Source organism: Epinephelus lanceolatus, chromosome 22 (genome assembly GCF_041903045.1).
Source record: "Epinephelus lanceolatus isolate andai-2023 chromosome 22, ASM4190304v1, whole genome shotgun sequence".
NCBI classification, from domain to species: domain Eukaryota; kingdom Metazoa; phylum Chordata; class Actinopteri; order Perciformes; family Serranidae; genus Epinephelus; species Epinephelus lanceolatus.
In genome coordinates this window covers 911906-936227 of record NC_135755.1, presented here as the reverse complement: position 1 = coordinate 936227, position 24322 = coordinate 911906, and positions in this window count along the sequence as shown.

Genomic DNA, 24322 nt, shown 5'->3' with positions numbered 1-24322 from the left:
TACACTTTACTGTTTCAGACACATGTTGAGTTAAAGAATGGACATAGTGACTGTATGAAATGTTTTATTTTAAAGACACACTCTGTTGATTTTCAACCAGCTCTGTGTCACCATGGTGTGGACAGTGTGTGCAGGTGAAGCCACCCTATGAGGACCACCTTAACACAGTTTGTCCTGCACACACTGCCCACACCATGGTGACACAACCAGCTCTGTGTCACCATGGTGTGGACAGTGTGTGCAGGTGAAGCCACCCTATGAGGACCACCTTAATACAGTGTGTCTGCACACATCATCCTCACTGTGACCTCGTCACATGTCCACGTTTGGTCATGGACTTTCCACGTCCACATATGACATCCAAGGTACCCTGGGTGTGTTGGTTGTTGACGTTCTGGGACACCGTGTCAACTTCAGCCTGTTACATGCATTGTCTGTTTTCAAAATACACTTCTGTTTTCACAGGAAATGTACAGTCTCTTTCAAAATAAAAGTGCTACATCAGTTCAAATCCCACTTCTGCTCTTTTATTCCAAAAAGCTTCACCCATCAAGCTAGCTAACGTAGCTAGCTCCTCCCCTGGGCTCACACTTACCTTTGCTGTGCTCCTTCCTTGTTGGTCAGTGATGGAAATTCAGAACCATCGCAACGAACGCCGGTTTTGAACGCAAGGTTTGAAATTTGACTCCCACACACACTCAGCACACACTCAGCACACACTCCTGTGTGACATACCTCAGGCGGGTTTCGAACCCGCAGGTTGGCAGCTCTCTACGTTGGCGGTCGGCGTCCTTCAACACTGGACCATCTCTGACGCTGATCAACACAAGGAACCAGAGAGAGATGAAGATCAGACTGAAGCTGCACAAACTTCATCTTCATCAACCTGCAGAGAAACAAAGTTTACAGACTGAAACATGTCCTGGTGTTCTTTAACACTGTTGTACAGGTTCTTTAGGTGGTTCTAGTGTTCCTTTAGGATGTTTCAGTGTGACTGAGGAGGTCACAAAGGTCCTTTGGGAGGTTGTAGAGGTTGTTTAGGTGGTTCTAGTGTTCCTTTAGGATGTTTCGGTGTGACTGAGGAGGTCACAGAGGTCCTTTGGGAGGTTGTAGAGGTTGTTTAGGTGGTTCTAGTGTTCCTTTAGGATGTTTCGGTGTGATTGAGGAGGTCGCAAAGGTCCTTTGGGAGGTTGTAGAGGTTGTTTAGGTGGTTCTAGTGTTCCTTTAGGATGTTTCGGTGTGACTGAGGAGGTCGCAAAGGTCCTTTGGGAGGTTGTAGAGGTTGTTTAGGTGGTTCTAGTGTTCCTTTAGGATGTTTCGGTGTGACTGAGGAGGTCGCAAAGGTCCTTTGGGAGGTTGTAGAGGTTGTTTAGGTGGTTCGAGTGTTCCTTTAGGATGTTTCAGTGTCACTGAGGAGGTCACAAAGGTCCTTTGGGAGGTTGTACAGGTTCTTTAGGTGGTTCTTGTGTTCCTTTAGGATGTTTCAGTGTGACTGAGGAGATCGCAAAGGTCCTTTGGGAAGTTGTAGAGGTTGTTTAGGTGGTTCTTGTGTTCCTTTAGGATGTTTCGGTGTGACTGAAGAGGTCGCAAAGGTCCTTTGGGAGGTTGTAGAGGTTCTTTAGGTGGTTCTTGTGTTCCTTTAGGATGTTTCGGTGTGACTGAGGAGGTCGCAAAGGTCCTTTGGGAGGTTGTAGAGGTTCTTTAGGTGGTTCTTGTGTTCCTTTAGGATGTTTCAGTGTCACTGAGGAGATCGCAAAGGTCCTTTGGGAGATTGTAGAGGTTCTTTAGGTGGTTCTAGTGTTCCTTTAGGATGTTTCGGTGTCACTGAGGAGGTCGCAAAGGTCCTTTGGGAGGTTGTAGAGGTTCTTTAGGTGGTTCTAGTGTTCCTTTAGGATGTTTCAGTGTCACTGAGGAGGTCACAAAGGTCCTTTGGGAGGTTGTAGAGGTTCTTTAGGTGGTTCTAGTGTTCCTTTAGGATGTTTCGGTGTGACTGAGGAGGTCGCAAAGGTCCTTTGGGAGGTTGTAGAGGTTGTTTAGGTGGTTCTAGTGTTCCTTTAGGATGTTTCGGTGTGACTGAGGAGGTCGCAAAGGTCCTTTGGGAGGTTGTAGAGGTTGTTTACGTGGTTCTAGTGTTCCTTTAGGATGTTTCAGTGTGACTGAGGAGGTCGCAAAGGTCCTTTGGGAGGTTGTAGAGGTTGTTTAGGTGGTTCTAGTGTTCCTTTAGGATGTTTCAGTGTCACTGAGGAGGTCACAAATGTCCTTTGGGAGGTTGTAGAGGTTGTTTAGGTGGTTCTAGTGTTCCTTTAGGATGTTTCGGTGTGACTGAAGAGGTCGCAAAGGTCCTTTGGGAGGTTGTACAGGTTCTTTAGGTGGTTCTTGTGTTCCTTTAGGATGTTCCGGTGTGACTGAGGAGGTCGCAAAGGTCCTTTGGGAGGTTGTAGAGGTTCTTTAGGTGGTTCTAGTGTTCCTTTAGGATGTTCCGGTGTGACTGAGGAGGTCGCAAAGGTCCTTTGGGAGGTTGTAGAGGTTGTTTAGGTGGTTCTAGTGTTCCTTTAGGATGTTTCAGTGTGACTGAGGAGGTCACAAAGGTCCTTTGGGAGGTTGTACAGGTTCTTTAGGTGGTTCTTGTGTTCCTTTAGGATGTTTCGGTGTGACTGAGGAGGTCACAAAGGTCCTTTGGGAGGTTGTACAGGTTCTTTAGGTGGTTCTAGTGTTCCTTTAGGATGTTTCAGTGTCACTGAGGAGGTCACAAAGGTCCTTTGGGAGGTTGTAGAGGTTCTTTAGGTGGTTCTAGTGTTCCTTTAGGATGTTTCGGTGTGACTGAGGAGGTCGCAAAGGTCCTTTGGGAGGTTGTAGAGGTTGTTTAGGTGGTTCTAGTGTTCCTTTAGGATATTTCGGTGTCACTGAGGAGGTCACAAAGGTCCTTTGGGAGGTTGTAGAGGTTGTTTAGGTGGTTCTAGTGTTCCTTTAGGATGTTTCGGTGTGACTGAGGAGGTCGCAAAGGTCCTTTGGGAGGTTGTAGAGGTTGTTTAGGTGGTTCTAGTGTTCCTTTAGGATGTTTCAGTGTCACTGAGGAGGTCACAAATGTCCTTTGGGAGGTTGTAGAGGTTGTTTAGGTGGTTCTAGTGTTCCTTTAGGATGTTTCGGTGTGACTGAGGAGGTCACAAATGTCCTTTGGGAGGTTGTAGAGGTTGTTTAGGTGGTTCTAGTGTTCCTTTAGGATGTTTCGGTGTGACTGAGGAGGTCACAAATGTCCTTTGGGAAGTTGTAGAGGTTGTTTAGGTGGTTCTAGTGTTCCTTTAGGATGTTTCAGTGTCACTGAGGAGGTCGCAAAGGTCCTTTGGGAGGTTGTAGAGGTTGTTTAGGTGGTTCTAGTGTTCCTTTAGGATGTTTCAGTGTCACTGAGGAGGTCACAAATGTCCTTTGGGAGGTTGTAGAGGTTGTTTAGGTGGTTCTAGTGTTCCTTTAGGATGTTTCAGTGTCACTGAGGAGGTCACCAATGTCCTTTGGGAGGTTGTAGAGGTTGTTTAGGTGGTTCTAGTGTTCCTTTAGGATGTTTCGGTGTGACTGAGGAGGTCACCAATGTCCTTTGGGAAGTTGTAGAGATTGTTTAGGTGGTTCTAGTGTTCCTTTAGAATGTTTCAGTGTCACTGAGGAGGTCACAAAGGTCCTTTGGGAGGTTGTAGAGGTTGTTTAGGTGGTTCTAGTGTTCCTTTAGGATGTTTCAGTGTCACTGAGGAGGTCACAAAGGTCCTTTGGGAGGTTGTAGAGGTTGTTTAGGTGGTTCTAGTGTTCCTTTAGAATGTTTCGGTGTCACTGAGGAGGTCGCAAAGGTCCTTTGGGAGGTTGTAGAGGTTGTTTAGGTGGTTCTAGTGTTCCTTTAGGATGTTTCAGTGTCACTGAGGAGGTCGCAAAGGTCCTTTGGGAGGTTGTAGAGGTTGTTTAGGTGGTTCTTGTGTTCCTTTAGGATGTTCCGGTGTGACTGAGGAGGTCGCAAAGGTCCTTTGGGAGGTTGTAGAGGTTCTTTAGGTGGTTCTAGTGTTCCTTTAGGATGTTTCAGTGTCACTGAGGAGGTCGCAAAGGTCCTTTGGGAGGTTGTACAGCTTCTTTAGGTGGTTCTAGTGTTCCTTTAGGATGTTTCAGTGTCACTGAGGAGGTCACCGAGGTCCTTTGGGAGGTTGTAGAGGTTCTTTAGGTGGTTCTAGTGTTCCTTTAGGATGTTTCAGTGTCACTGAGGAGGTCACCGAGGTCCTTTGGGAGGTTGTAGAGGTTCTTTAGGTGGTTCTAGTGTTCCTTTAGGATGTTTCGGTGTGACCGAGGAGGTCACAGAGGTCCTTTGGGAGGTTGTAGAGGTTCTTTAGGTGGTTCTAGTGTTCCTTTAGGATGTTTCAGTGTGACCGAGGAGGTCGCAAAGGTCCTTTGGGAGGGTGTACAGGTTCTTTAGGTGGTTCTAGTGTTCCTTTAGGATGTTTCAGTGCCACTGAGGAGGTCGCAAAGGTCCTTTGGGAGGGTGTACAGGTTCTTTAGGTGGTTCTAGTGTTCCTTTAGGATGTTTCAGTGCCACTGAGGAGGTCGCAAAGGTCCTTTGGGAGGTTGTACAGGTTTTTTAGGTGGTTCTAGTGTTCCTTTAGGATGTTTCAGTGTGACTGAGGAGGTCACAAAGGTCCTCTGGGAGGTTGTAGAGGTTCTTTAGGTGGTTCTAGTGTTCCTTTAGGATGTTTCAGTGTCACTGAGGAGGTCACAAAGGTCCTTTGGGAGGTTGTAGAGGTTGTTTAGGTGGTTCTAGTGTTCCTTTAGAATGTTTCGGTGTCACTGAGGAGGTCGCAAAGGTCCTTTGGGAGGTTGTAGAGGTTGTTTAGGTGGTTCTAGTGTTCCTTTAGGATGTTTCAGTGTCACTGAGGAGGTCGCAAAGGTCCTTTGGGAGGTTGTAGAGGTTGTTTAGGTGGTTCTTGTGTTCCTTTAGGATGTTCCGGTGTGACTGAGGAGGTCGCAAAGGTCCTTTGGGAGGTTGTAGAGGTTCTTTAGGTGGTTCTAGTGTTCCTTTAGGATGTTTCAGTGTCACTGAGGAGGTCGCAAAGGTCCTTTGGGAGGTTGTACAGCTTCTTTAGGTGGTTCTAGTGTTCCTTTAGGATGTTTCAGTGTCACTGAGGAGGTCACAGAGGTCCTTTGGGAGGTTGTAGAGGTTCTTTAGGTGGTTCTAGTGTTCCTTTAGGATGTTTCGGTGTGACCGAGGAGGTCACAGAGGTCCTTTGGGAGGTTGTCGAGGTTCTTTAGGTGGTTCTAGTGTTCCTTTAGGATGTTTCAGTGTGACCGAGGAGGTTACAGAGGTCCTTTGGGAGGTTGTAGAGGTTGTTTAGGTGGTTCTAGTGTTCCTTTAGGATGTTTCAGTGCCACTGAGGAGGTCGCAAAGGTCCTTTGGGAGGGTGTACAGGTTCTTTAGGTGGTTCTAGTGTTCCTTTAGGATGTTTCAGTGCCACTGAGGAGGTCGCAAAGGTCCTTTGGGAGGTTGTACAGGTTTTTTAGGTGGTTCTAGTGTTCCTTTAGGATGTTTCAGTGTGACTGAGGAGGTCACAAAGGTCCTCTGGGAGGTTGTAGAGGTTCTTTAGGTGGTTCTAGTGTTCCTTTAGGATGTTTCAGTGCCACTGAGGAGGTCGCAAAGGTCATTTGGGAGGTTGTAGAGGTTCTTTAGGTGGTTCTAGTGTTCCTTTAGGATGTTTCAGTGTGACTGAGGAGGTCACAAAGGTCCTCTGGGAGGTTGTAGAGGTTCTTTAGGTGGTTCTAGTGTTCCTTTAGGATATTTCAGTGTCACTGAGGAGGTCGCAAAGGTCCTTTGGGAGGTTGTACAGGTTTTTTAGGTGGTTCTAGTGTTCCTTTAGGATCTTTCGGTGTGACTGAGGAGGTCGCAAAGGTCCTTTGGGAGGTTGTACAGGTTCTTGAGGTGGTTCTAGTGTTCCTTTAGGATGTTTCGGTGTGACTGAGGAGGTCACAAAGGTCCTTTGGGAGGTTGTACAGGTTTTTTAGGTGGTTCTAGTGTTCCTTTAGGATGTTTCGGTGTGACTGAGGAGGTCACAAAGGTCCTTTGGGAGGTTGTACAGGTTCTTTAGGTGGTTCTAGTGTTCCTTTAGGATGTTTCATCAAGATATATCTTATTGTGAAAGGTCTGGTTCATAAAGACACTCAGAGCTGATCTCAGATCAGACTGATTCATGTCTGTTTCAACACATTCTCAGTTGAGGTGAAAAGTGTCTCTTGGCTTCAGTTGAGTCCATCAACCTGTGGAGCTGCAGAGCCCCCAGCACTGGGGGAGGGGCCCCTCACTAAAGCAAATGCATCACAGGACATTTTAACACATGAAGACAGGGTCAGGGTTCAGACTGTTACGAGCTGAAGACGCTGGACTAGCGAGCGAGGGTAGCCATGTCTACCTAAACAAAACTGGAATCAGACACCAAGGAAGTGACTGAGTTTGCAGCATGAAGCATTGTCTGTCCGAACATGGTGCAGGCCAGCATTACAGCACCCTGGGTATCTGTCATTTTACACTACTGAGACAGCAACAGCTCAAATGAATCCTGAGAATCCACTGATCCCAGCAGCATCAAACCTATCACTGTGAACTCATTGCATTAACTGTGGAAGCAATCAGGAACACTCCTCCCTTCGTACATTTACAGCTACACATTGTGTCCCAGCTGCTGTTACTGTACTGGTCACATGAAAGGCTCACTGATGTGCACTCCAGTGTCTTCAGGTATGTTGAGCTGGTTCCAGCTATGAACACAGTGTGTCTTCATGTGATGGTGAGGACAAGGTTTTGTAGTCAGCTGACAGCTCAGACTTCAGTCCCCCAGCCTTTAATATCATGGTCTGTGTCTCCATCTGGTGGCTGAATCCTGTCAAAGCTGCTCTGCTTCACTTCAGTAGCTTCAGGCTTGGCAGTGGCAGTACTCACATGTTATGATATGGTTTGTCACAGGTTTGGGGCTGCACATGCATCACTGACTCTAAGAGTTACACAACACATTTAAAACCACTGCAGTCCATCAGGTGAGCCAGTTTCAGGGTCCTGGTGTTGTGCACGCTGACTCACTGCCATGGCAACAACTCATAGTATTGTATGAAAAAAAAAAACGTTACAAAAGTCAAAGCACATTGTGTGAAGACAAATATTAGTAGAGTATGTGGGGAAAAATCATAGTATAGGTTTGAATGCCTTTCTTTAAAGGTGTGAATGAAAATGTTCAAGGAGCAGACCTCAACTGTCTCCAGCTCATTAGCTCAGGGAGATAGAAGCTGGGTTTGAGAGTTAAAGCATGAGAGTTCAAATCTCAGGTGACCTGTCAGTCTGTTTTGGAAGCTGACACCTGAAGGAAAACTATAAAAGCTGTAAGTAACACAAGCAGAGAATCAGTCACCTGGTAGCTCAGGCTGTTAAAGGCCTGCTGACAGATTCAGAGTCTCCAAAAGTAGATCAGGAGCCAGAGCCTTCAGCTATCAGGCTCCTCTCCTGTGGAATCATCTTCCTGTTACGGTCCGGGAGGCAGACACCGTCTCCACATTTAAGACTAGACTTAAGACTTTCCTCTTTGATAAAGCTTATAGTTAGGGCTGGCTCAGGCTTGCCCTGTACCAGCCCCTAGTTAGGCTGACTTAGGCCTAGTCTGCCGGAGGACCCCCCTATAATACACCGGGCACCTTCTCTCTCTCTCTCTCTCTCTCTCTCTCTCGTATCCTATTACTGCATCTTGCTAACTCGGCCATTCTGGATGTCACTAACTCGGCTTCTTCTCCGGAGCCTTTGTGCTCCACTGTCTCTCAGATTAACTCATATCACAGCGGTGCCTGGACAGCGTGACGTGTGTGGTTATGCTGCTGCCGTGGTCCTGCCAGATGCCTCCTGCTGCTGCTGCCATCATTAGTCATTAGTCATACTTCTACTGTTATTATACACATATGACTATTGTCACACATGTATACTGCCAGATATTAATACATACTTTCAACATATTGTACCACAGTAGCCAGAACTATAACTATAATATTATTACTTTCAATAATGTTGTTGTAAGCTACTGTCATTACCTGCATCTCTCTCTCTCTGTCTCTCTGTCTCTCTCTGTCTCATTGTGTCATATGGATTACTGTTAATTTATTATGCTGATCTGTTCTGTACGACATCTATTGCACGTCTGTCCGTCCTGGAAGAGGGATCCCTCCTCAGTTGCTCTTCCTGAGGTTTCTACCGTTTTTTTTCCCCGTTAAAGGGTTTTTTGGGGAGTTTTTCCTGATCAGCTGTGAGGGTCATAAGGACAGAGGGATGTCGTATGCTGTAAAGCCCTGTGAGGCAAATTGTGATTTGTGATATTGGGCTTTATAAATAAAATTGATTGATTGAATTGATTGATTGACATACTATACTATGACTTTTTTCATGATTTTGGACGACATGCTATAATATGACTTTTTTTCATGATTTTGGACGACATGCTATAATATGACTTTTTTTCATGATTTTGGACGACATGCTATAATATGACTTTTTTTCATGATTTCGGACGACATGCTATACTATGACTTTTTTCATGATTTCGGACGACATGCTATACTATGACTTTTTTCATGATTTTGGACGACATGCTATACTATGACTTTTTTTCATGATTTCGGACGACATGCTATACTATGACTTTTTTCATGATTTTGGACGACATGCTATACTATGACTTTTTTCATGATTCGGACGACACGCTATACTATGACTTTTTTCATGATTTTGGATGACATGCTATACTATGACTTTTTTTCATGATTTTGGATGACATGCTATACTATGACTTTTTTCATGATTCGGACGACATGCTATACTATGACTTTTTTCATGATTTCGGACGACATGCTATACTATGACTTTTTTCATGATTTTGGACGACATGCTATACTATGACGTTTTTTCATGATTTTGGACGACATGCTATACTATGACTTTTTTTCATGATTTCGGACAACATGCTATACTATGACTTTTTTCATGATTTCGGACGACATGCTATACTATGACTTTTTTCATGATTCGGACGACACGCTATACTATGACTTTTTTCATGATTTTGGATGACATGCTATACTATGACTTTTTTCATGATTCGGACGACATACTATACTATGACTTTTTTCATGATTTCGGACGACATGCTATACTATGACGTTTTTTCATGATTTTGGACGACATGCCATACTATGACGTTTTTTCATGATTTCGGACAACATGCTATACTATGACATTTTTTCATGATTTTGGACGACATGCTATACTATGACTTTTTTCATGATTTTGGACGACATGCCATACTATGACGTTTTTTCATGATTTCGGACGACATGCTATACTATGACGTTTTTTCATGATTTTGGACGACATGCTATACTATGACGTTTTTTCATGATTTTGGACGACATGCTATACTATGACTTTTTTCATGATTTTGGACGACATGCCATACTATGACGTTTTTTCATGATTTCGGACGACATGCTATACTATGACGTTTTTTCATGATTTTGGACGACATGCTATACTATGACTTTTTTTCATGATTCGGACGACATGCTATACTATGACTTTTTTTCATGATTTTGGATGACATGCTATACTATGACTTTTTTTCATGATTTTGGATGACATGCTATACTATGACTTTTTTTCATGATTTCGGACGACATGATATACTATGACTTTTTTCATGATTTCGGACGACATGCTATACTATGACTTTTTTCATGATTCGGACGACATGCTATACTATGACTTTTTTCATGATTCGGACGACACGCTATACTATGACTTTTTTCATGATTCGGACGACACGCTATACTATGACTTTTTTCATGATTTTGGATGACATGCTATACTATGACTTTTTTCATGATTCGGACGACATGCTATACTATGACTTTTTTCATGATTTCGGACGACATGCTATACTATGACGTTTTTTCATGATTTTGGACGACATGCCATACTATGACTTTTTTCATGATTTTGGACGACATGCTATACTATGACTTTTTTCATGATTTCGGACGACATGCTATACTATGACGTTTTTTCATGATTCGGACGACATGCTATACTATGACTTTTTTCATGATTTTGGATGACATGCTATACTATGACTTTTTTCATGATTTCGGACGACATGCTATACTATTACTTTTTTCATGATTCGGACGACACGCTATACTATGACTTTTTTCATGATTCGGACCACACGCTATACTATGACTTTTTTCATGATTTTGGATGACATGCTATACTATGACGTTTTTTCATGATTTTGGACGACATGCTATACTATGATGTTTTTTCATGATTTTGGACGACATGCTATACTATGACTTTTTTTCATGATTCGGACGACATGCTATACTATGACTTTTTTTCATGATTTTGGATGACATGCTATACTATGACTTTTTTTCATGATTTTGGATGACATGCTATACTATGACTTTTTTTCATGATTTCGGACGACATGCTATACTATGACTTTTTTCATGATTCGGACGACATGCTATACTATGACTTTTTTCATGATTTTGGACGACATGCCATACTATGACGTTTTTTCATGATTTCGGACGACATGCTATACTATGACGTTTTTTCATGATTTTGGACGACATGCTCTACTATGACGTTTTTTCATGATTTTGGACGACATGCTATACTATGACGTTTTTTCATGATTTTGGACGACATGCCATACTATGACTTTTTTCATGATTTTGGACGACATGCTATACTATGACTTTTTTCATGATTTCGGACGACATGCTATACTATGACATTTTTTCATGATTCGGACGACATGCTATACTATGACTTTTTTCATGATTTTGGACGACATGCTATACTATGACTTTTTTCATGATTTCGGACGACATGCTATACTATGACTTTTTTCATGATTCGGACGACACGCTATACTATGACTTTTTTCATGATTCGGACGACACGCTATACTATGACTTTTTTCATGATTTTGGATGACATGCTATACTATGACGTTTTTTCATGATTTTGGACGACATGCCATACTATGACGTTTTTTCATGATTTTGGACGACATGCTATACTATGACGTTTTTTCATGATTTTGGACGACATGCTATACTATGACTTTTTTCATGATTTTGGACGACATGCCATACTATGACGTTTTTTCATGATTTCGGACGACATGCTATACTATGACGTTTTTCATGATTCGGACGACATGCTATACTATGACTTTTTTCATGATTTCGGACGACATGCTATACTATGACTTTTTTCATGATTTTGGACGACATGCTATACTATGACGTTTTTTCATGATTTTGGACGACATGCTATACTATGACTTTTTTTCATGATTTCGGACAACATGCTATACTATGACTTTTTTCATGATTTCGGACGACATGCTATACTATGACTTTTTTCATGATTCGGACGACACGCTATACTATGACTTTTTTCATGATTTTGGATGACATGCTATACTATGACTTTTTTCATGATTCGGACGACATGCTATACTATGACTTTTTTCATGATTTCGGACGACATGCTATACTATGACGTTTTTTCATGATTTTGGACGACATGCCATACTATGACGTTTTTTCATGATTTCGGACAACATGCTATACTATGACATTTTTTCATGATTTTGGACGACATGCTATACTATGACTTTTTTCATGATTTTGGACGACATGCCATACTATGACGTTTTTTCATGATTTCGGACGACATGCTATACTATGACGTTTTTTCATGATTTTGGACGACATGCTATACTATGACGTTTTTTCATGATTTTGGACGACATGCTATACTATGACTTTTTTCATGATTTTGGACGACATGCCATACTATGACGTTTTTTCATGATTTCGGACGACATGCTATACTATGACGTTTTTTCATGATTTTGGACGACATGCTATACTATGACTTTTTTTCATGATTCGGACGACATGCTATACTATGACTTTTTTTCATGATTTTGGATGACATGCTATACTATGACTTTTTTTCATGATTTTGGATGACATGCTATACTATGACTTTTTTTCATGATTTCGGACGACATGCTATACTATGACTTTTTTTCATGATTTTGGATGACATGCTATACTATGACTTTTTTTCATGATTTTGGATGACATGCTATACTATGACTTTTTTTCATGATTTTGGATGACATGCTATACTATGACTTTTTTTCATGATTTTGGATGACATGCTATACTATGACTTTTTTTCATGATTTCGGACGACATGCTATACTATGACTTTTTTCATGATTTCGGACGACATGCTATACTATGACTTTTTTCATGATTCGGACGACATGCTATACTATGACTTTTTTCATGATTCGGACGACACGCTATACTATGACTTTTTTCATGATTCGGACGACACGCTATACTATGACTTTTTTCATGATTTTGGATGACATGCTATACTATGACTTTTTTCATGATTCGGACGACATGCTATACTATGACTTTTTTCATGATTTCGGACGACATGCTATACTATGACGTTTTTTCATGATTTTGGACGACATGCCATACTATGACTTTTTTCATGATTTTGGACGACATGCTATACTATGACTTTTTTCATGATTTCGGACGACATGCTATACTATGACGTTTTTTCATGATTCGGACGACATGCTATACTATGACTTTTTTCATGATTTTGGACGACATGCTATACTATGACTTTTTTCATGATTTCGGACGACATGCTATACTATTACTTTTTTCATGATTCGGACGACACGCTATACTATGACTTTTTTCATGATTCGGACGACACGCTATACTATGACTTTTTTCATGATTTTGGATGACATGCTATACTATGACGTTTTTTCATGATTTTGGACGACATGCTATACTATGACGTTTTTTCATGATTTTGGACGACATGCTATACTATGACTTTTTTTCATGATTCGGACGACATGCTATACTATGACTTTTTTTCATGATTTTGGATGACATGCTATACTATGACTTTTTTTCATGATTTTGGATGACATGCTATACTATGACTTTTTTTCATGATTTCGGACGACATGCTATACTATGACTTTTTTCATGATTTCGGACGACATGCTATACTATGACTTTTTTCATGATTCGGACGACATGCTATACTATGACTTTTTTCATGATTCGGACAACACGCTATACTATGACTTTTTTCATGATTCGGACGACACGCTATACTATGACTTTTTTCCATGATTTTGGATGACATGCTATACTATGACTTTTTTCATGATTCGGACGACATGCTATACTATGACTTTTTTCATGATTTCGGACGACATGCTATACTATGACGTTTTTTCATGATTTTGGACGACATGCCATACTATGACTTTTTTCATGATTTTGGACGACATGCTATACTATGACTTTTTTCATGATTTCGGACGACATGCTATACTATGACATTTTTTCATGATTCGGACGACATGCTATACTATGACTTTTTTCATGATTTTGGACGACATGCTATACTATGACTTTTTTCATGATTTCGGACGACATGCTATACTATGACTTTTTTCATGATTCGGACGACACGCTATACTATGACTTTTTTCATGATTCGGACGACACGCTATACTATGACTTTTTTCATGATTTTGGATGACATGCTATACTATGACGTTTTTTCATGATTTTGGACGACATGCCATACTATGACGTTTTTTCATGATTTCGGACAACATGCTATACTATGACGTTTTTTCATGATTTTGGACGACATGCTATACTATGACTTTTTTCATGATTTTGGACGACATGCCATACTATGACGTTTTTTCATGATTTCGGACGACATGCTATACTATGACGTTTTTTCATGATTTTGGACGACATGCTCTACTATGACGTTTTTTCATGATTGTGGACGACATGCTATACTATGACGTTTTTTCATGATTGTGGATGACATGCTATACTATGACTTTTTTCATGATTTTGGACGACATGCCATACTATGACGTTTTTTCATGATTTCGGACGACATGCTATACTATGACGTTTTTTCATGATTTTGGACGACATGCTATACTATGACTTTTTTTCATGATTCGGACGACATGCTATACTATGACTTTTTTCATGATTTTGGATGACATGCTATACTATGACGTTTTTTCATGATTTCGGACGACATGCTATACTATGACGTTTTTTCATGATTTCGGACGACATGCTATACTATGACGTTTTTTCATGATTGTGGATGACATGCTATACTATGACGTTTTTTCATGATTTTGGACGACATGCTATACTATGACTTTTTTCATGATTTTGGACGACATGCCATACTATGACGTTTTTTCATGATTTCGGACAACATGCTATACTATGACGTTTTTTTATGATTGTGGACGACATGCTATACTATGACTTTTTTTCATGATTCGGACGACATGCTATACTATGACTTTTTTCATGATTTTGGATGACATGCTATACTATGACTTTTTTCATGATTTTGGATGACATGCTATACTATGACTTTTTTTCATGATTTTCGACGACATGCTATACTATGACTTTTTTCATGATTCGGACGACATGCTATACTATGACGTTTTTATGATGTATTTATGATGTCACTGGTCCATAAGCCACATTCGTGTCCCTGCAAAATGCCTTGGATGCTCCAAATATCAACAACAAGCAGGATTCAAACTCACCTTGGGCCAGCACCCGTCACTATGGATGTTTTTCTGTAGGCGTATTTAACCTTTTCATTTGGGAAATGGACTTTAAAACTTGCCTTCCCTGAACAAGGATCAAACTTCCGACCTCTGAATCTGTCAGCAGGCCTTTAACAGCCTGAGCTACCAGGTGACTGATTCTCTGCTTGTGTTACTTACAGCTTTTATAGTTTTCCTTCAGGTGTCAGCTTCCAAAACAGACTGACAGATCACCTGAGATTTGAACTCTCATGCTTTAACTTTCAAACCCAGCTTCTATCTCCCTGAGCTAATGAGCTGGAGACAGTTGAGGTCTGCTCCTTGAACATTTTCATTCACACCTTTAAAGAAAGGCATTCAAACCTATACTATGATTTTTCCCCACATACTCTACTAATATTTGTCTTCACACAATATGCTTTGACTTTTGTAACGTTTTTTTTTTTCATACAATACTATGAGTTGTTGCCATGGCAGTGAGTCAGCGTGCACAACACCAGGACCCTGAAACTGGCTCACCTGATGGACTGCAGTGGTTTTAAATGTGTTGTGTAACTCTTAGAGTCAGTGATGCATGTGCAGCCCCAAACCTGTGACAAACCATATCATAACATGTGAGTACTGCCACTGCCAAGCCTGAAGCTACTGAAGTGAAGCAGAGCAGCTTTGACAGGATTCAGCCACCAGATGGAGACACAGACCATGATATTAAAGGCTGGGGGACTGAAGTCTGAGCTGTCAGCTGACTACAAAACCTTGTCCTCACCATCACATGAAGACACACTGTGTTCATAGCTGGAACCAACTCAACATACCTGAAGACACTGGAGTGCACATCAGTGAGCCTTTCATGTGACCAGTACAGTAACAGCAGCTGGGACACAATGTGTAGCTGTAAATGTACGAAGGGAGGAGTGTTCCTGATTGCTTCCACAGTTAATGCAATGAGTTCACAGTGATAGGTTTGATGCTGCTGGGATCAGTGGATTCTCAGGATTCATTTGAGCTGTTGCTGTCTCAGTAGTGTAAAATGACAGATACCCAGGGTGCTGTAATGCTGGCCTGCACCATGTTCGGACAGACAATGCTTCATGCTGCACACTCAGTCACTTCCTTGGTGTCTGATTCCAGTTTTGTTTAGGTAGACATGGCTACCCTCGCTCGCTAATCCAGCGTCTTCAGCTCGTAACAGTCTGAACCCTGACCCTGTCTTCATGTGTTAAAATGTCCTGTGATGCATTTGCTTTAGTGAGGGGCCCCTCCCCCAGTGCTGGGGGCTCTGCAGCTCCACAGGTTGATGGACTCAACTGAAGCCAAGAGACACTTTTCACCTCAACTGAGAATGTGTTGAAACAGACATGAATCAGTCTGATCTGAGATCAGCTCTGAGTGTCTTTATGAACCAGACCTTTCACAATAAGATATATCTTGATGAAACATCCTAAAGGAACACTAGAACCACCTAAAGAACCTCTACAACCTCCCAAAGGACCTCTGTGACCTCCTCAGTCACACTGAAACATCCTAAAGGAACACTAGAACCACCTAAAGAACCTCTACAACCTCCCAAAGGACCTCTGTGACCTCCTCAGTGACACTGAAACATCCTAAAGGAACACTAGAACCACCTAAAGAACCTCTACAACCTCCCAAAGGACCTCTGTAACCTCCTCAGTCACACTGAAACATCCTAAAGGAACACTAGAACCACCTAAAGAACCTCTACAACCTCCCAAAGGACCTTTGCGACCTCCTCAGTCACACTGAAACATCCTAAAGGAACACTAGAACCACCTAAACAACCTCTACAACCTCCCAAAGGACCTCTGTGACCTCCTCAGTCACACTGAAACATCCTAAAGGAACACTAGAACCACCTAAAGAACCTCTACAACCTCCCAAAGGACCTCTGTGACCTCCTCAGTGACACTGAAACATCCTAAAGGAACACTAGAACCACCTAAACAACCTCTACAACCTCCCAAAGGACCTCTGTGACCTCCTCAGTCACACTGAAACATCCTAAAGGAACACTAGAACCACCTAAACAACCTCTACAACCTCCCAAAGGACCTCTGTGACCTCCTCAGTGACACTGGAACATCCTAAAGGAACACTAGAACCACCTAAAGAACCTGTACAACAGTGTTAAAGAACACCAGGACATGTTTCAGTCTGTAAACTTTGTTTCTCTGCAGGTTGATGAAGATGAAGTTTGTGCAGCTTCAGTCTGATCTTCATCTCTCTCTGGTTCCTTGTGTTGATCAGTGCCGGAGATGGTCCAGTGTTGAAGGACGCCGACCGCCAACGTAGAGAGCTGCGGGTTCGAACCCCGCCTGAGGTATGTCACACAGGAGTGTGTGCTGAGTGTGTGCTGAGTGTGTGTGGGAGTCAAATTTCAAACCTTGCGTTCAAAACCGTCGTTCGTTGCGATGGTTCTGAATTTCCATCACTGGCCAACAAGGAAGGAGCACAGCAAAGGTAAGTGTGAGCCCAGGGGAGGAGCTAGCTACGTTAGCTAGCTTGATGGGTGAAGCTTTTTGGATTAAAATTTAAATGAAAGGTAACTACACTTTCCTTTGTGTCTTTAAGGACCTGAGTTTCCTCATGACATCATTTCTCATCAGTTTTGATCAGCAGATTATAATTTAGACAAAACAGTGATGTCAGCGATCAACAAACAACGTAGGCTAACTGTGAAAGACAGACCTGCCCTCAAACAGAGCAGACATGACGTCCTCAGACGTCCCTTCACTTCCTTTAACTGTCACATTCTGACTGTCACTGCGTCCCCTCAGTGTCACTTAAGCTAACGACTGATTCGACTGGCTCTGTGTCTCTGTTGGTCCACTGGCTTCTTCCTGGTGTTTGATGTGTGTTCATGTGTGTGTGCATGTGTTTGTATCTGTGGCGGGTTGAGGCAGTTGCTGCCCTCATGATGTGGTCAGTGGCAACTTTTCCTTTTCCACAGCTGTTTGGTGGAGAAACAACATGGCTGCACAGGGAGAACATGTCAGAGCACCTGGAGGAAACCCACGCTGACACAGGGAGAACATGTCAGAGCACCTGGAGGAAACCCACACTGACACAGGGAGAACATGTCAGAGCACCTGGAGGAAACCCACGCTGACACAGGGAGAACATGTCGGAGCACCTGGAGGAAACCCACGCTGACACAGGGAGAACATGTCAGAGCACCTGGAGGAAACCCACGCTGACACGGGGAGAACATGTCAGAGCACCTGGAGGAAACCCACGCTGACACGGGGAGAACATGTCAGAGCACCTGGAGGAAACCCACACTGACACGGGGAGAACATGTCGGAGCACCTGGAGGAAACCCACGCTGACACAGGGAGAACATGTCAGAGCACCTGGAGGAAACCCACGCGGACACAGGGAGAACATGTCAGAGCACCTGGAGGAAACCCACACTGACACGGGGAGAACATGTCAGAGCACCTGGAGGAAACCCACGCTGACACAGGGAGAACATGTCAGAGCACCTGGAGGAAACCCACGCTGACACAGGGAGAACATGTCAGAGCACCTGGAGGAAACCCACACTGACACAGGGAGAACATGTCAGAGCACCTGGAGGAAACCCACACTGACACGGGGAGAACATGTCGGAGCACCTTGAGGAAACCCACGCTGACACAGGGAGAACATGTCAGAGCACCTTGAGGAAACCCACGCTGACACAGGAAGAACATGTCAGAGCACCTGGAGGAAACCCACACTGACACGGGGAGAACATGTCAGAGCACCTGGAGGAAACCCACGCTGACACAGGGAGAACATGTCAGAGCACCTGGAGGAAACCCACGCTGACACAGGGAGAACATGTCAGAGCACCTGGAGGAAACCCACGCTGACACAGGGAGAACATGTCAGAGCACCTGGAGGAAACCCACACTGACACAGGGAGAACAATTAAACTCCACATAGATGGGCTCCCCAACCAGGGTATAAAATTAGATTTTTGACCTACCTGCCAATGGCAGGTAGAGTTTGAAATTTTACCGGCCAAAATGTTTTACCGGCCACTGAGCTGTTCCCAATCACGACCTTAACTATAACAGATTTCCACTGAACAGAATAAGCATGAAGATAATTGTTAATTGTTAATTGTCCCTGTTTTTGTGGTTTCACACCCGCAATGTGTCGCCACATCTTTAATTTCTTCTGTTTTTTTAACTACTTCTTCTTCTTTGTCGTCGTCTTCTTCTTTGTCTCCTTTTTTCTTCTTCTCTTGACTGAGCGTAGGTATCCAAGACAACATGATACATTTTTAAATGTTGAATGACGGTGGACAGCGAGGGACAAATTTGAAATTCGAAACGCAATCAGTAGATCTGCTGTAGCTGTAAATTGTGTCTGTCTTACTGTTTGGCATTTATGTTGAAAGTTATATAGCAGGGGTGGCCAACCAGTCAGAGACCAAGAGCCACAAAAATCACCATGGTAGTACAAAGAGCCACATCATACACGTGTGCTTACAAATGCACTCCCTCTCTCACACAAACACGAAATGACATAAAATCAAAATCCATACATTTCCAATTTTCAAAGCCAGATTTATTTATCTCACACACAAATGAATAACCATGAATAGAGATACACACAAACACAGTCTCTCCCTTTCATACTGTCTTTCTCCATCCCCCCTCCACACCCACAGTCTCTCCCACTCTCTCCACACACACATCCACACAGTCTCTCCCACTCTCTCCACACACACATCCACACAGTCTCTCCCACTCTCTCCACACACACATCCACACAGTCTCTCCCACTCTCTCCACACACACATCCACACAGTCTCTCCCACTCTCTCCACACACATCCACACAGTCTCTCCCACTCTCTCCACACACACATCCACACAGTCTCTCCCACTCTCTCCACACACATCCACACAGTCTCTCCCACTCTCTCCACACACATCCACACAGTCTCTCCCACTCTCATACTCTCTCCAGATTAGTGTTGTCACGGTACCAAAACTGGGACCCACGGTACGGTACCAGTGAAAGTATCACAGTTCTGAGTAGTATCAGGATACCACAGCGAAAATGAGGCAGATGTGCCTTTTGTCATTTATAAAAAGATAAATCACTTTTCTATAATACATCAATGATATTTCAATGGAATAAATTACTTATTGACTTATTCATACTTCAAAAACAGCATCAATAAGTGATGAACATAGGGGGGATCAAAATAAAACAAAATAAATTAATAAAATAAAAATCAACCAGCCACCCTCCTCCCCTGACAAGTAAAGAACAGTCCCTTCATAAGTTAAGAACAGTCCCTAAAGTGCGGTGAGGTTTGTGGACCGTTACCTGCCACAAAGAGAGAAATGTGAACGGCTCGTTTCTCACTATGGCTGTTATTGGCCAGCGTGTGGACACTCACCCTCCTTTGATTGGACTTTGAACTTCTCCCACAGTAGTGGCACCATGTCATGTAGCTACTGTGGTGTTTAAGTAGCAGCCTACTGCGGTCTACCATTGGTACCAGTATACCGTGCAACACTACTCCACACACATCCACACACAGTCTCTCCCTCTCTCATACTCTCTCCACACACGCACACGCACACACACACACAAAGACACGCACTTCTTCCCTGACATTTTTTTGTCGTGCGATATCACCACCGCACTGCAGTCCTGCATTCCTCCTGAACTCCACACCCTCTCACTGCCCGTGTGCACTCCTCTCTCACTCACTCGCTCCACTTAAGCCTGTTACATTTCTTAAAGGGCCATACGCACTCATAACAATAAACTGATTTTTTATGATGGAAGAGCCGCACGCCGATGGTTTTAATTAATGGATCGAAGAGCCGCACACTGATAGGCAAAGAGCCGCATGCGGCTCGCGAGCCGCGGGTTGGCCACCCCTGCATTATACCCTGTAACCACTGTGAGAGCTTAGGAGAGTTGTCAGAGATCCACTGAAGTAGGATCCACCGTCTGGCACCAAACAGAAGAACATCGAGCAGTCTCAGCATACAAGGTTTTAGATTCAGTGCAGGATGTAATCCAAGGATGCAAGACAGTGGAGTGAGATCCAGGTGCTTACCAAATATGTCGCAAATTTCTTTGCAAACCTTTCTCCAGAAATTTTTAATAAAGGGACAGATGCAATGGTAGCATGATCCCTCTGAGAACTTGCATTTATTACAGTATTTGGAAAGTGAAGGATTAGATTTATTCCGTAGCACTGGTGCAATCTGAAGCCTATGAGTAATTCTGAATTGAGATTCTTTAACTTTGTTGGTGGACAAACAGCCAGATGAGCTCAGCCACACATCACCCCACTCATCATCTGAGATTGTTACCCCCTGGTCAGCCTCCCAGAGAAACTTAAGATGACCAGTTTTAGGGGCTCAGGGTCTTGCAGTACCACTTCTGTTGAAGAGCGAGAGAACCCACCAGGGTACGACCTTGCTTTTGAAGAGACAAAGCTACAGATCTGCAGATACCTAAATAAATGTCTGGAGGGGAGGTCGTGTTGTTCAATTAGCTGGTTAAAGGATTTGAGAGTGCCATCAGCTACGAAGTCTCCTATAGTACAAATACGCTTTTCAGACCTTAAGAAAAATGCGCCGTCTTCAAGGCCGGAGGAGGAAAATCTGGGTTTAAATGAATGGGAGTGAAAAGAGAGAGAGAATCCTCCCGAGACCCTATTTTATTAAACATTCTCCAGACCTTTAATGTGTTGTGGAGGAGGTAATTGCCCCTTACTTTGTTCAACACCCATTTTTAGAAACATACATAATATTACAAAGAGGAACTGGATCCAGAGAGGCGGCCTCATGGACTGGGGATCATTTCTAAATCATTCCCAGAGATAGTGGGATAATTATAATTGTACATACTTCAACATTTTAGGTCATACTTGTTATAATATTTATTTACCATATGTATTTAAATTCATATCAAATTAAATTAAACTATATTTGTACAACTGTAAATTGTGCAGACAAGTTTTTTTTCTCACACTGCAGGAGTTTTAAATCATGTAAAGCTTTTAATAAACAATATTCTTAAATGTGCATTTTTTTAAACATGAAATGTTTTAAAGAAATGTTTAAGATTTAATATCACCCATTAAACACCATCACAAGAAGCCCTTTCTTTTCACAGAGGTCAGTGAACTCACCACATGGCTATTCAAGGGTTAACTACAGAGTGTTACTGAGGGACTGACCGACTCGTGGCTAAATCTCCAGTTGCACAGGTCCAGGTCCAGGTCCCTGTTTCAGAGAGCGGGCTCAACAAACTGATCCTGATCCAGATCTCTGAGCTGACCCCTAACCCTCAGAGTCTGTTCAGTCAGCTCTGAGTCTGTTCAGCCTGAGGGAAGCTGGTTCACAGTGAGCACCAACAGACATCATCAGCAGAGTGCAGATAACGTGATCCTCAGAGACAGGAAGTGGAGTTAAAAGCAGAGCCACTGATTTCATCCCAAACTGAATCAGAGATTTGAAGACATGAAAAATCAATGTGCTCCATCAGCTGATCAGAGTGAGGTGTGATGGAGCGTGTTCACATGTGATGTGATGTCATGTGATGAGGTCATGTGACTAACATACAGAAACATGTTTCTATCTTAACAGTGTTCATATATTTGAATGTAATGTATTCAGCTGTAATGTGATGGAGCCCAAACACACTGGGCACAAACTCAACATCAAACACACAGATATTAAACACACTGGAACTGATCCTGACGTCATGACGACGTGGACACCAGGCTGATGGAGCTATTATGGGATGTTGAGTCCCATCAATGAGCCAGTTCCATCTTTGAATATATGAGACGTCTTGATCAATGACCTCATCATGTGTCCAGGTAGATTCATGAACACTGACACACCTGCAGCTCTGTGGAAATGATCCGCTCTGATTTAAAAACAGCTCCAAGTCTCCTCAGAGCCAGAGGCACTTTTCTGACGGCCCGACAAACTGCTGTCTCTGCTCCGATGATGATGATGATGATGATGATGATGAAGATCCAGCAGGGGGCGCTGCAGCTCCGTCACTCTCTGCTGCTCTTCAACATCAACATCCTGCTGCCTAGCAACAGATGACACAACCAGCAGCTGGTGTTTGATTGGCCGAACTGACTGTGAATAAACTGATGAACCATGTTAAAATGTTTTGGTTTGATGACGTCACCTATACATGATATTATATTGTATTGATTACAGAGGAGATCAATAAACAGGATCAATATGATTCCAGATCAATATGAAGCCACAGTGTCACAGTTTGACTCCAACATGTTTCAGACACTCTGAATAAATCTCAAGGATCATTTTAGGAAGATTAAAAATGTTTTCATGAAGAGTTTGAACTGACTTTGATTTAAAACCACTTTAAACACACTGACTGTTTTGATTTCATGTTTGTAGAAAACCTCTGAGGAGATTAAAACATGTGCTGATGTTTCTGCCTCATCATCATCATCATCATCATCATCGTGTGTTTGAACCACGTTTACAGAGTTATTTTTTATGGCTGTGTTTCTGGTGATTTCCCTCCAGACTGCCTCACACACCTGAACAGGTGAGACACACTGAAGGTACCAGGATGAACCTGTAGGAGGCGTCTCAGCTCCTTCTGTCTCTCTGTCTGTCTCTGCTGGTCAACTCCAAACTTCTCCTCCTGGTAACTGATGACTCATCAGCAGCTCAGCCTCTGATTGGCTGCTGACTGAACAGGAAGTGAAAGTAAAGAGTTGGGACTTTCCAGAGACGCTGCTGCGTTCAGGCGTCTGATGGTAAACAGAGAAGAAGAGACTAAACCACAAAGTGCTGAACAGAGACGCTGCTGCTGAGTCTGATCACATGACCCATGACTCAAACATGGAAACAAGACATACTGACAGTTTAACACAGTTACAAACTTCAGATAGAAAGAAAAATGAGGGACACAAACCTGAGGCAAGCCTGGAGAGGCATGTACATGATGGTAGGGGTCATTAATACCAGTGATGATTTGTCCCTTGCAAACAAACTAAATGCCTTTTTTACCAGATTCAATACTGTTGATTTTTCTAATGAACAGAATTCGTTAAGAGAGCAATTAGCCAGTCGCTCATTATACAGGAGAACCAAGTGTGTAGAACCCTCCAAAGAATAAATCCACACAAGGCGTCTGTGTTTGATGGGATACAGGGCGCTGTGCTCAAGGACAGTGGGGAGCAGCTCAGCCCTGTACTGACAAGTCTGTGTCAGGAGTCTGCAGATACTCATTATGTCCCAGAAGCATGGAAGACCTGCTCATGGTGCCGCTGCCCAGAATCACCAAACTTCTATCCACCTTATTTTCAAACACGGAAGTAAATAGTGATCAACTTCCGTTTTTTTGTGCGTGACTTCCGGTCAGCCACTTTCCCTCATGCTTTCCCTTACCGGAGCTAACGGTGCAAGCTAATTTTTTTTCAATTTTCAGTTGTTTATGTTAGTCAATCAGTTAGTTAGTTAGTTAGTTAGTTTGTTAGTC